At 52.0% G+C, this 11,960-nt stretch overlaps 1 protein-coding gene across 1 annotated transcript in view; it reads left to right on the forward strand.

Moving 5' to 3' along the window:
- Positions 1–10,479: 10,479 nt before the first annotated feature.
- The window catches only part of TRIQK (triple QxxK/R motif containing), a 187,434-nt gene continuing 185,953 nt past the window's right edge, over positions 10,480–11,960 (forward strand). Inside the window, exon 1 of the mRNA XM_073550495.1 lies at positions 10,480–10,636. The gene's annotated coding sequence lies outside the window, so the exon portion shown is untranslated. The remainder of the gene's footprint in view (positions 10,637–11,960) is intronic.

Here is an 11,960-nt window from a genome sequence, read left to right on the forward strand (position 1 = left end):
ATGTCTGATCGGTCGAGGGCTGACACCCGGATGGAAATTATCAATTGCGGAGATGCTCAGTCTTCTGATAGTGGCCGAATAGTATTGCGGATGTTCAATACACTGCCGCGACCATTATCAGAAGACGGAATGTGGCGCCCCTGAGGGTTCAGTCGCCACAGAGGTACTGCACCTCCTCTTGAGGTGTGGTACCCCACCATTCAGGTAAGGTGGAGACACCTGACCACACTCCAACACATGCATCCCACTCAACACAGTAGTGTAGCAAAGTACCCTTTGGTGGCTCCCTGCTTGGAACACGAAGCGTGCTGGGAGGCGGGTGGAGTGAGTTGGCACCAAATGAGCGGGAAGAGTTTAGGATTTAGCCAGTCTGACAGAGTCAGTGGAGGAGTGAAGATCCCCTGAGTGGGATGGATGAAGGAAGTGCTGCAGCCGACCTCAGTGACCTGGGTCCGCTGGCACAGGAGAGGAACATTGATGGAAAGTCTGACTCTCTCCATAAGAAGGAAGGATTAGTACGGAACATAAGGAGAGGAGGACTAGGGATTAGGGTTAGAGCAGAACCCTTCCCAAGTTCACAGCGCAAGGCCGGGGTCCGTTCCCCGAGGTTGTATGGATACTAATGGTCCTGCAGCAGACACCGGAGAAATAGAAGTTGTCACCACTTTTTTCCCACACCAGACTTGGGGGCACAACAGCGAGAGTGAGCCGGGACTTAGTAGCAAGGAGTCCCCGAAGCAGGCTACAGCTGTCTGCCGTACAAGTAGAGTTCATAGGAACAACTGACAGGAGGAACTCCAGTGTAATTCAGTACTGAGAGTACTTCACTATAGGCGCAAAAGGGAGACGTTCAGAAAAGGCACATATGTTGGCGGAGTGTTGGAAGGGAGTACTTCATCTTGCCTGGAAGTTGGCTGGGCCCTGGACCAGGAGGACACAGCATGGATGCGGACACCTGTATGCACAACAGACTGTGAGTAAAGCTTTGGAACTACATGCCCTGGTGTCCTCCGCTTATTCCTGCGCCAACCCACTCAGCACTGCTACATCTTTGTGCCTAACACTGCACCATCCATGTCTCTCTCCCCTCGCCGTCACTTCATCTACTCTGCCCTGGGACTACTGCCCTACCTGTGGAGGGCCACACCATCATTGCTGCACTACACCATCTGTCCCAGAGGATCTGCTTTCAGCGTCGGCTTAACATCTGCATTGCCGAACACCACAGGTGGCGTCACGAATCATTTCCTAATAAACTTTATTCCAGCACTTAAATCATTCCCTTTTACATGGGCGCCCAGGGCCACGGACCGGGTCACTGCTACTCTGACACTTCCCTCTGAGATACCGGCCCGGTCCCGAGTACCCCACCGCCCTGGGAGGGCGACCCAGGAGCAGCTCCGCAATTGAGCAGTTCTGGCCCGCAGCCACCGCCGAGAACATCTGATTGGTGAGAGTGTCGGGTGTCAGACCTGGCCGATCAGACATTGATGACCTATCCTATGGATAGGCCATCAATGTAAAAGTGGTGGACAACCTGTTTAAATCAACTACGTGTAACTAGTAGTCATGAAGGAGCATGCTCGCCACTACTCGATGCTCACCCGAGCATCTCACTGCTCAAGACGCTCGGAGCTCGCCGAGTGTTTCTGGGGTTGCTCGGCAGGAGTTCGGGTCCACACCCTGCATGTTTGGCGCTCTTTAGAGAGCCAATGAACATAAATGGATTGTCTACCACACAATGTAATGCCACAGCCCCTGATGGCAGTGGCCGCAGCTTATAGGGCTAAAATGGGGTGACAGATTCCCTTTAACTGAATTAGCAGTGGGGGCAGAGGAAGTCAGGAACTCATGAATATTCAGGACTCGTCACTATGTGCTGGAGCTTCCAATACAAGATATTGGTACAACTAAGTGACCCAGCTTTCTGCTATGGGGATCTGTCACTAGTTTGTTACCCTTAGTTAGGACACCATGAAATCAGTGTCTTCACTTGCCAATTCCCTACTTAGGCATAGGAGCAGGGCAAGTGAGGGTTTAGGTATCCTGCTCGGCGACGGGTTGAAAAAACCCGTATAGGGACGTTAGTAAGAGCAGGGCACATCCTCAGGTGAGTGCAGGAGGTGTCCATTCCCTTGTTCCCTATTGCAGGGCCCAGCATTGTTAAAGTTTCCCTGGTGTTTCCTGGTGTGTTTTTGTTTTGCCATTTAGTGACCGACCGATTGGTGGGTCGTGTCACACTGGGCCAGTCACTCCGTAACAATACTAAAACTGACCTGCCATTATGATTCTCCAGGTCATTACGAGTTCATAGACACGAAACATGTCTAGGTTCTTTTTTATCAATGTGGTGAAAATATTTTTTAACAAACTTTGTTAAAAAAGGGAAAAAAAAATTGTGCCATTTTTCGATACCTGTAGCATCTCCATTTTTTGTGATCTTGGGTTGGTTGAGGGCTTATTTTTTGCGAGCCGAGCTGATGTTTTTAATGATACCATTTTGGTGCGGATACGATCTTTTGATCACCCGTTATTGCATTTTAATTCAAAGTCACTGTTAGGGCTGGCGGAACGCACCAAATTATAAAATAATAGTAGGTGCGTTCGCAGCCCGAGGTCCACCGTGCAGAGGTGGTACACTGCTGCTAGGTAATGGCGGGAGTATAAAGTGGTGTGGAAAGGTCACACGTGGGTTAACATCACCCAGTGTGAACAGGAGCGAACTCTGTTACCTCAGAGCCGCACTACCGCTGAACATAAATGCCGGAGCCTGTTTAGCTCACAGAGCCCGGCCAATGAGCGCACTGAAAGCGGTCACAGAACTCTGCCCCAAGGATACGGGGTCAGAGTCCCTCTAGACCTTCTGAGCGTGCGGCGTCGCAACTGCGGACGCCGCTATAGACGCTGACTAAGGAGTGTAGAGCACGTGCACTGAGGCGTGCTGAGTCACTAATGGAGACTAATGCCTGTCTCAGACTCTGTCCTACCTTCACCTAAGCCTGGGCACTTAACAGGCTAGGCTGCACAATACATGTGTACCAAGGGTAGGGGTTTCTTAATGAGTCATTCACCAGAGAAATTCATACTTGCTTCCGGGATCTTCCTGGCTTTTCGGATGGACCAATCTGAGCTGGAGAAGGACCTGTGCATGTGACCTTCGATTTCCAATGGGAGATCACTCGACGGGCATGCTCAGTGGACCGACAGGAGGACTTAGTCCCTGGAGAGACTCACTGCTGACCAGCATGGGTTGCTAAAGTTGGGCCAGAGGTAACAGCAGCAACCAAACCCACGGAGCTAGTCTGGGCAGAACGCCAGGACCAACGAGTCTGTTGAGCAACCTCCTCTGCGTCTGAAGTGGAATGGGAGACCGCCGGAAGCAAGGCTCAGGATTCCCGCTGTGCAGCGACAGGAACCCGACGCCTAACATTACCCCCCCTCCTAAGGCCCCTGCCTCTCTCTGCTCAAATTCTGCAATGAGAAAAGGAGCGTGGATGTTCTCCACTGGCTCCCAGTTCCGAGCATCTGGACCATGACCCTTCCAATCCACCAAATAAAACTTTTTGCCCCGCATCACCTTGCATCCCACGATGGCTTTGACCTCAAACTCGTCTGAAAACAGGTTTGGTGTCCCGGCAGATAACTCGGAGAACTGGGACATGTGAACAGGCTTAAGGAGGGACACATGGAACGTGTCAGAGATAGCCAAGTGTGGTGGAAGGGCCAGACAGTAGACCACAGGGTTGATCTGCTCAAGGACCTTGAAGGGGCCAATGTAGCACGGTGCGAACTTAGCGAACTCAACCCGCAGCCTGATGTTTCGGGTGGAGAGCCACACTAATTTGCCAGTGGCGAAGGTCGGAGCTTGGCGCCAGTGTGCGTCAGCGGAGGTCCTCATTCTCTCCTTGGAGGCCCGGATAGCATCCTGAGTGCGATCCCAAATGTCACGTGCCTCCACCACCCAGATTGCCACCCTAGAGTCAGTGGATGACACAGGCATGGGCACAGGGACGCGCGGATGCTGGCCGTAATTTAGGAAGAATGGGGTGGAGTCGGCCACAGCATTGTTCAAAGCAAACTTCGCCCACGGCAGCAAGGATGCCCAGTCATCCTGCCTGGCCGAGACAAAATGTCGTAGATATGTGACCAGGGTCTGGTTGGCTCTCTCTACCAACCCGTTCGTCTCGGGATGATAGGCCGAGGAGAGATTTAGCTCAATGCTGAACAGGGAACAGAGCTCTCTCCAGAACCGAGACGCAAACTGAGGACCCCGGTCACTGACAATCTTATCCAGCATGTCGTGCAGGCGGAAAACATGCTTAATAAAAATGCTGCCAGGCCCCGTGCAGAAGGTAGCCGAGAGAGTAGTACCAGATGCACCAATTTGGAGAAGTGGTCGGTGACAACCCAAATGACGGTGCTGCCACTGGACTAGGGCAGTCCCACCACAAAGTCCATACCATCTCCAAGGGCCTGTCTGCTACCGGCAGGGGGTAGAGTAGCCCAGCGGACCGCTGCCGAGAGGACCGATTCTGGGCGCAAGAGACGCACGCCTGAATATAGTCCCTAACGTCACGAGCCATATGCGGCCACCAGTACGTCCTCGCCAGAAGCTCAGAGGTCCGTTTGGTCCCAAAATGTCCCCCTACCCTGGACGAAAGAGCCCAAGAGAGGACCTCTGGTTGCAGACGGGCAGGGACAAAAGTCTTGCCCGGAGGTACAAACTCGAGGGCGACCGAAGCCACGGTCCTCAGGCTCTCAGATGGGACTATCAGCTGAGGCTCCTCCTCCGATGACACCACGGAGCGGGAGAGAGCATCGGCCGGACGTTCTTCTCCCCGGAGAGAAAATGCAGGGTGAAGTGGAATCTGGAGAAGAACAAGGACCATCTGGCCTGGCGAGAATTCAGCCGCTGGGCTGTTTGTAAATAGACCAAATTCTTTTGGTCGGTGAACACCTGGAAAGGATGGCGAGTCCCCTCCAGGAGGTGTCTCCACTCTGAAAAGGGCAACTTCATTGCTAGCAACTCCCTGTCCCTGATGGAATAATTCCTCTCCGCCAGTGTGAAGGTCTTGGAGAAGAAGCATGGGTGCTTCCGACCTTGCGAGTCCTTCTGGAACAGGACCGCTTCAGCACCGCTGGAAAAGGCATCCACCTCCAGAATGAAGGGTTTATCCACATCGGGGCGATGCAAAATGGGAGCGCTAGCGAAATGGGATTTAATAGAGAAGGCCTTGGAGACAGGTTCCGACCACAACTTGGGGTTTGCACCCTTCTTTGTGAGGGCTACCAAGGGCGCTACCAAAGTTGAGAAGTGGGGGATGAATTGGCGATTGTAATTTATGAACCCCATAAAGTGCTGCACCGCTTTGAGAGAATGGGGTTCCTGCCAATCCATCACCGCCTGTAGCTTGGCAGGATCCTGGGCGGAGATGATATAGCCCAGGAAAGGCAAGGACTCCTGCTCAAACACACACTTCTCCAACATGGCATAGAGGGAGTTTGCCCGCAGGAGTTCGAAAACTTTGCAAACATCTCTCAATGGGAGTCAATATCTGGAGAGTAGATGAGAATATCATCCAGATAGACTACTACCGAGGTGGTAAGCATATCCTGGAAGATATCGTTCACAAAGTCTTGGAAGACGGCTGGGGCATTAGAGCCTGAAAGGCATCACCAGGTATTCATAGTGCCCGTCCCTGGTGTTAAATGCCGTCTTCCATTCGTCCCCATCACGGATGCGAATCAGGTTGTAAGCCCCCCACAGATCAAGTCTGGTAAACACTCTCGCTCCCCATAGCCTATCAAATAGCTCCGATATCAGGGGCAGAGGATACTTATTCTTAACGTTGATGGCGTTAAGACCCCTGTAATCGATGCAAGGCCGTAGTTCCCCACTCTTCTTCTGGACGAAGAAGAATCCCATCCCCGCTGGTGACACTAACTTCCTAATGAATCCTCTTGCCAGATTCTCCCTGATGTATTGCGACATGGCCTCTGTCTCTGGGAGAGATAGGGGATAGACTTGACCCCGGGGAGGCTCAGCACCAGGCAAGAGGTCAATAGGACAGTCATAGGGGCAATGAGGTGGAAGGGTCTCCGCCGCCTTTTTGGAGAACACGTCCACATACTGTCGATAGTGTTTGGGAAGCGAGGAAAGATCTGCGGGGACCTCAGTGGAGGCAACCTGGACGCACTCCCTCAGACATCTACCCTCACATGACTTACTCCAACCAAGAATTCTCCCCGAGGACCACTCTATTTGGGGAGAGTGATACCGCAACCAGGAGACCCCTAGAAGGACCTGGTCGATACCCTCGGGCATGACGAGGAGGGATATCATCACCTAATGAGATGGAGACACCGAGAGTAACAGTGGAGCGGTTTGGTGGGTAATCTGTGAGGGCAGAGTCGTGCCGTTCACTACTCTTAAGGTGACTGGCTTGGACTTTATAACCAGTGGTATCGCGTGCCATTGAGCGAAGGCAGATGACATAAAATTTCCCTCCGCTCCAGAATCCACGCAAACCTCCACCGCCAGAGTGGAAGAACCAAACCCGTGTCCCTTTAAAGGACAACTTGGAGGAAAACGCCATGGATTCTAGTGAGCCGCCTCCTACGGCCACTAGGGGCGAGCGTCTTCCCAGCCGCTGTGGGCAGCGGTTGGCAAAGTGACCGGACTGCCGGCAACCATGACAGATTTCAGGGGCTCGAGCGGGCCGGGGCCTGGATCCCTCGCGGGAAGCCCCCTGACGCTCAGACGCCCGATCGGGAGATTCCAGAGGTTTAGCTAAACTGGGTGCCAACCTAAACCTCTGCCTACACTGGGACCGCTCCAACCTTCGCTCGGCAAAGCAAAGGTCTATATGGGTGGAGACGGTGATAAGCTCCTCCAGTGTAGCAGGAATCTCCCTGGTGGCCAGAGCGTCCTTCACATGGTCAGCCAAACCTCTCCAGAATGCCGGAATGAGGACCTTATCTGGCCACTCTAAAGGGGGTTTTACACATAGCGATATCGCTGTAACGTCACCGATTTTGTGACGTTACAGTGATATCGCTAGCGATATCGCTATGTGTGATACTTACCTCCGACCGGCTCCCCCGCTGTCCATCACTGATCGCGCGAGAATGTCCGGCTCCATTTCTTGTCGGGCGCTTCCTGCTGGGCTTCCTGCTGGCGCTGACGAGTGACGCGTGGAGGTAGGCGGGAGGACGTCAGGATCGCTGTGTGTGAAAGGTGAGTATCGTGCGCTGCTGCGTCGCTACATCGCTGGTGAGTCTGCCTGTGTGACAGCTCACTAGCGATCATTTAGCGATGCACCAGCGATCCTGACTGGGTCGGATCACTGGTCGGATCGCTGGTGCATCGCTAAATGTAAAGGGGCCTTAACTCCGAGGCCAGCATCTGGAACTGGATGGCAAAGTGGCTGACCATGGACGAGCCCTGTGACAATGCCAGCAGCCGGAGCGCGGTGTCATGTGTGACTCGCAGTCCCTGGAAGACCTGCTTCAGAGTGTCCAAGAACCATGAGGCACTCTGCACCACATGATCACCACGCTCCCACAGCGGTGTGGCCCACTCCAAAGCCCTGGCCGACAAGAGGAAAATAATAAATCCCACTTTGGCCCGCTCGGAGGGGAATCGTGCTGCCAGTAGCTCCAGCTGTATGGAGCACTGGCTCACGAAGCCCCTACAAGAAGCACTATCACCCGAGAACTTCTCAGGCAGCGGGAGGCGGGACAAAGTCGGGGCAGGGATGGCAGTAGTCACACGGGAGACAGCCTCTGTGGCTGCCTGAACAGCGACCGCAGTAACATCCGCAGCTGAGGCTGAACGCTTTAGAGCCGTCCACCTGCCCTGCAGCTGCCGGATGTACTGCAGCAGTTGCTGTTCATCCGCCATTACTAGTCAGACCCTGGCGCTAGTATAATGTTAGGGCTGGCGGAACGCACCAAATTATAAAATAATAGTAGGTGCGTTCGCAGCCCGACGTCCACCGTGCAGAGGTGGTACACTGCTGCTAGGTAATGGCGGGAGTATAAAACGGTGTGGAAAGGTCACACGTGGGTTAACGTCACCCAGTGAGAACAGGAGATAACTCTGTTAACTCACAGAGCCGCACTACCGCTGAACATAAATGTCGGAGCCTGTTTAGCTCACAGAGCCCGGCCAATGAGCACACAGAAAGTGGTCACTGCTTTGAGTTCATTTTCTGGTCTACCAGTTGTGAGTTCTCCTTCCAGGCTCCCTCTGGTGGTACAGAAGGTAGTGAGGCTGATTTAATCAGTAGAGATCTGCCACCTGATAATGAGGATGACGATTGGACATCAGGAATCTCAGATTGAATTTAAGACAGCCGACGCCCTACTCTGGTGCTGGTGATTCCTTCTGCTTGTCAGGTCTTGGTTCTCAGCTCTGTTCCAGTCAGCTCAAGCTAAGTTTCTCTGCTAATGTTCACACTTGATTTTGTTGTTCTATTCAGTTTTTTGTGTGGTCAGCCAGCCCCGGCTGGGGCTGTGCTGAATTTCCACTCTTATTTATCTGTATTTGCCAATTTGCTTTTTGTCCCTTATTAGATTGGCCTCTTTTTGCTCTGTTTTAGAATATTTCAGAGTGCTGATATAGTGGGAGAAGTCTAGTGACTTCAGGGTTAATTTTGTTATCAGAAGTGTTGGACATTATTTTGTAGGGTTTTGAGCAGATTGCTGACAGTGTCTTTCCTTTCCTCTCCTTTCTAGTTAGTTTGGGCCCCATCGTTTGCTCAGCCTATTGTGGGGGCTGGCTATTCTTTTGGGGTCTGCTCTGGGGCAGTTAGTTTTCCCCTTTTCTTGCTTTAGGCTTATTTAGTCCTCCGGCCGTGCCGAGGCGTCTAGGTTCATCGTAGTTACGCTCCACGGCTGCTGCTAGTTGTGTGGTTAGGATCAGGGATCTGCAATCTGCATAGTTACCAACCTCTCTGGTTTTTCTGGGCTTAGCATCTTTAGGTTTTTTCCTCCTCGGTGACCCATTCATAACAGGTCACAGAACTCTGCCCCAAGGACACGGGGTCAGAGTCCCTCTAGACCTTCTGAGCGCATGGCGTCGCAACTGCGGATGCCGCTATAGACGCTGACTACGGAGTATAGAGCACGTGCACTGAGGCATGCTGAGTCACTGATGGAGACTGATGTCTGTCTCAGACTCTGTCCTACCTTCACCTAAGCCTGGGCGCTTAACAGGCTAGGCTGCACAACACATGCGTACCAAGGGTAGCGGTTTCTTAATGAGTCATTCACCAGAGACATTTATACTTGCATATAACACTCACTCCTCATAGTCTGGTAATGCAGTCTATACTAGCGCATGGCCGAGCGGCCATGCGAACCTTTTATAGCCGCGTGCTTCCGGGATCTTCCTGGCTTTTCGGATGGACCAATCCGAGCTGGAAAAGGACCTGAGCACATGACCTTCGATCTCCAATGGGAGATCACTCCACGGGCATGCTCAGTGGACCGCCAGGAGGACTTAGTCCCTGGAGACTCGCTGCTGACCAGCATGCGTTGCTATAGTTGGGCCAAAGGTGGCAGCTGCAACCAAACCCATGGAGATAGTCTGAGCAGAGCGCCTGGACCAACGAGTCTGCTGATAACCTTCTCTGCGGCTGGAGTGGAATGGGAGACTGCCAGAAGCAAGGCTTGGGATTCCTGCTGTGCAGTGACAGGAACCCAATGTTTAACAGTTGTGGCGACCAGAAAACCATAATTCTCCTGTTTTTACTTTTTTTCTCGATACGCCGTTTAGCGAAAAGGTTAATCCTTTTTTATGGATAGAATGGGGTGAAAGGGGGGTGATTTGAACGTTTATATTTAAAAGATTTTTTTTTTTTTACTTTTTGCATGCTTCAATAGTCTCCATGGGAGACTAGAAGCTGACATAACTCGATCTGCTCTGCTACATACAGGCGATGATCAAATCACCTTCATGTAGCAGAATACTTCACTTGCTATGAGCACTGACCACTGAGTGGCGCTCATAGCAATCTGGCAGTGACAACCATAAAGGTCTCCAGCAGACCTCTGATTGTCATGCCAACCCATCAGTGACCCACGATCACGTGACAGGGTCATCGATGGGCGGGTTTCCGGCGCGATTACCAGAAATGTATGTTAAATGCCGCTGTCAGTGTTTGACAGCGGCATTTAATGGGTGAATAGCTGCGGATGGATTGTGATTCCACCTGCGGCTGTTTCGTGCACGTCTGCTGTTCAAAAAAAGGGTGGGAGTCCAACGTGGGCGTACTATTACACCCAACGTCGGAAAGGGATTAAATCAGGTTAAATATTAAAATTAGTTTACTTCTACTTAAAACGTGTAAATGCTACCAACTTTTCCTGCTGGTTGTGCACAGCACTACAATTCCCAGCAAGTTATACAGAATATGGCTGCAGCACTGGTTACATACTAACTTTAGTTCCAGTAAGAATCATTGAGGTAGTATCGCATGCAGAACAGCCCCACTTGTACACTCGGTCTCCTCCTCAGCTCCTCCCAGCAGGAAGAAGCAAACAGCAGGGAAAAAAAATACAATTGGCTCAGCTGCCAGTGGTGAGCTGGCTCTTTCTCTCGGATCGTTCATGAACGACACATCACTACTAGGTAGGCAGCAGCGGTGGCCTGTGCAGCGGTCCGGCCGGGGTGCACATGGCAGTGGGCGCTGTGCAGGACGTGGCTTGGGGGCCCTGCAGTGCTCGGCTGCAGCGGTGGTGGGGGAGGGGGCGCCCTGCACACTTCCTGGCTCCCTGCGCTCTGCTCTTCTGCGCATGGATTATACCTCACTGCTATTCTGCATATTCATTGCCTGAGTACAATTCCACAATGGATAATGCTTGGTGCATATTCCTGGCACCTCTGTGAAGACCCCATATGTGCAGCCATCACCCATAGGCTCATTCTGTATCGGACTGTGCCGCAGGGCATATTAATGACATCAGCTGGTAATATTATTATATGATGCTGGTGCAGGAGGGAATCGCTCAAGTAGCAATTCCAAGGGCTGTAGTGACCTGAAATACCCCCTCTGCTCCAATCACTTATATGGCTATGTCTGGTGTTATTATAGGTACTAAATACGATTGGTGTGGACTCTAAGGCTACTTTCACACATCCGTCAGGGAGATTCCGGCTGTGTGCGGCCAGAAGCAGAGGCAGCGGAAGTAGCTGTGGTGCAACTTAGGCCTCTTTCACACATCCGTTTTTTTAAATCCGGCATGATGCGGCGAAATTTGTGTAAACCGGATCCGGAATTGAATGTAATGATCGCCGCATCTTGCCGGATGGACATGCGGCACCTCCGGGTTTTGCCGGATACGGCAAACATGCGCCGTCCGGCGTCTGCAAGAAACGTTGGCTGCAACGTTTTTTTGCAGCGCCGGACCGGCTTTTTCAACTGCGCATGCCCGGGCACTATTATTATTATTATTATTTATTGTTATAGCGCCATTTATTCCATGGCGCTTTACATGTGAGGAGGGGTATACATAAAAACAAGTACAATAATCTTAAACAATACAAGTCATAACTGGTACAGGAGGAGAGAGGACCCTGCCCGCGAGGGCTCACAATCTTCAAGGGATGGGTGGTAATACAGTAGGCGAGGGTAGAGCTGGTCGTGCAGCGGTTTGGTCGATCGGTGGTTACTGCAGGTTATAGGCTTGTCGGAAGAGGTGGGTCTTCAGGCTCTTTTTGAAGGTTTCGATGGTAGGTGAGAGTCTGATATGATGTGGTAGAGAGTTCCAGAGTAGGGGTGATGCGCGAGAGAAATCTTGTATGCGATTGTGGGAAGAGGAGATAAGAGGGGAGTAGAGGAGATCTTGTGAGGATCGGAGGTTGCATGCAGGAAAGTACCGGGAGACGAGGTCACAGATGTATGGAGGAGACAAGTTGTGGATGGCTTTGTATGTCATGGTTAGGGTTTTGTAAT

Source organism: Dendrobates tinctorius, unplaced genomic scaffold (assembly GCF_039654945.1).
Source record: "Dendrobates tinctorius isolate UK_male_01 unplaced genomic scaffold, ASM3965494v1 ptg000165l, whole genome shotgun sequence".
In the NCBI taxonomy this organism is placed as follows: Eukaryota; Metazoa; Chordata; class Amphibia; order Anura; family Dendrobatidae; genus Dendrobates; species Dendrobates tinctorius.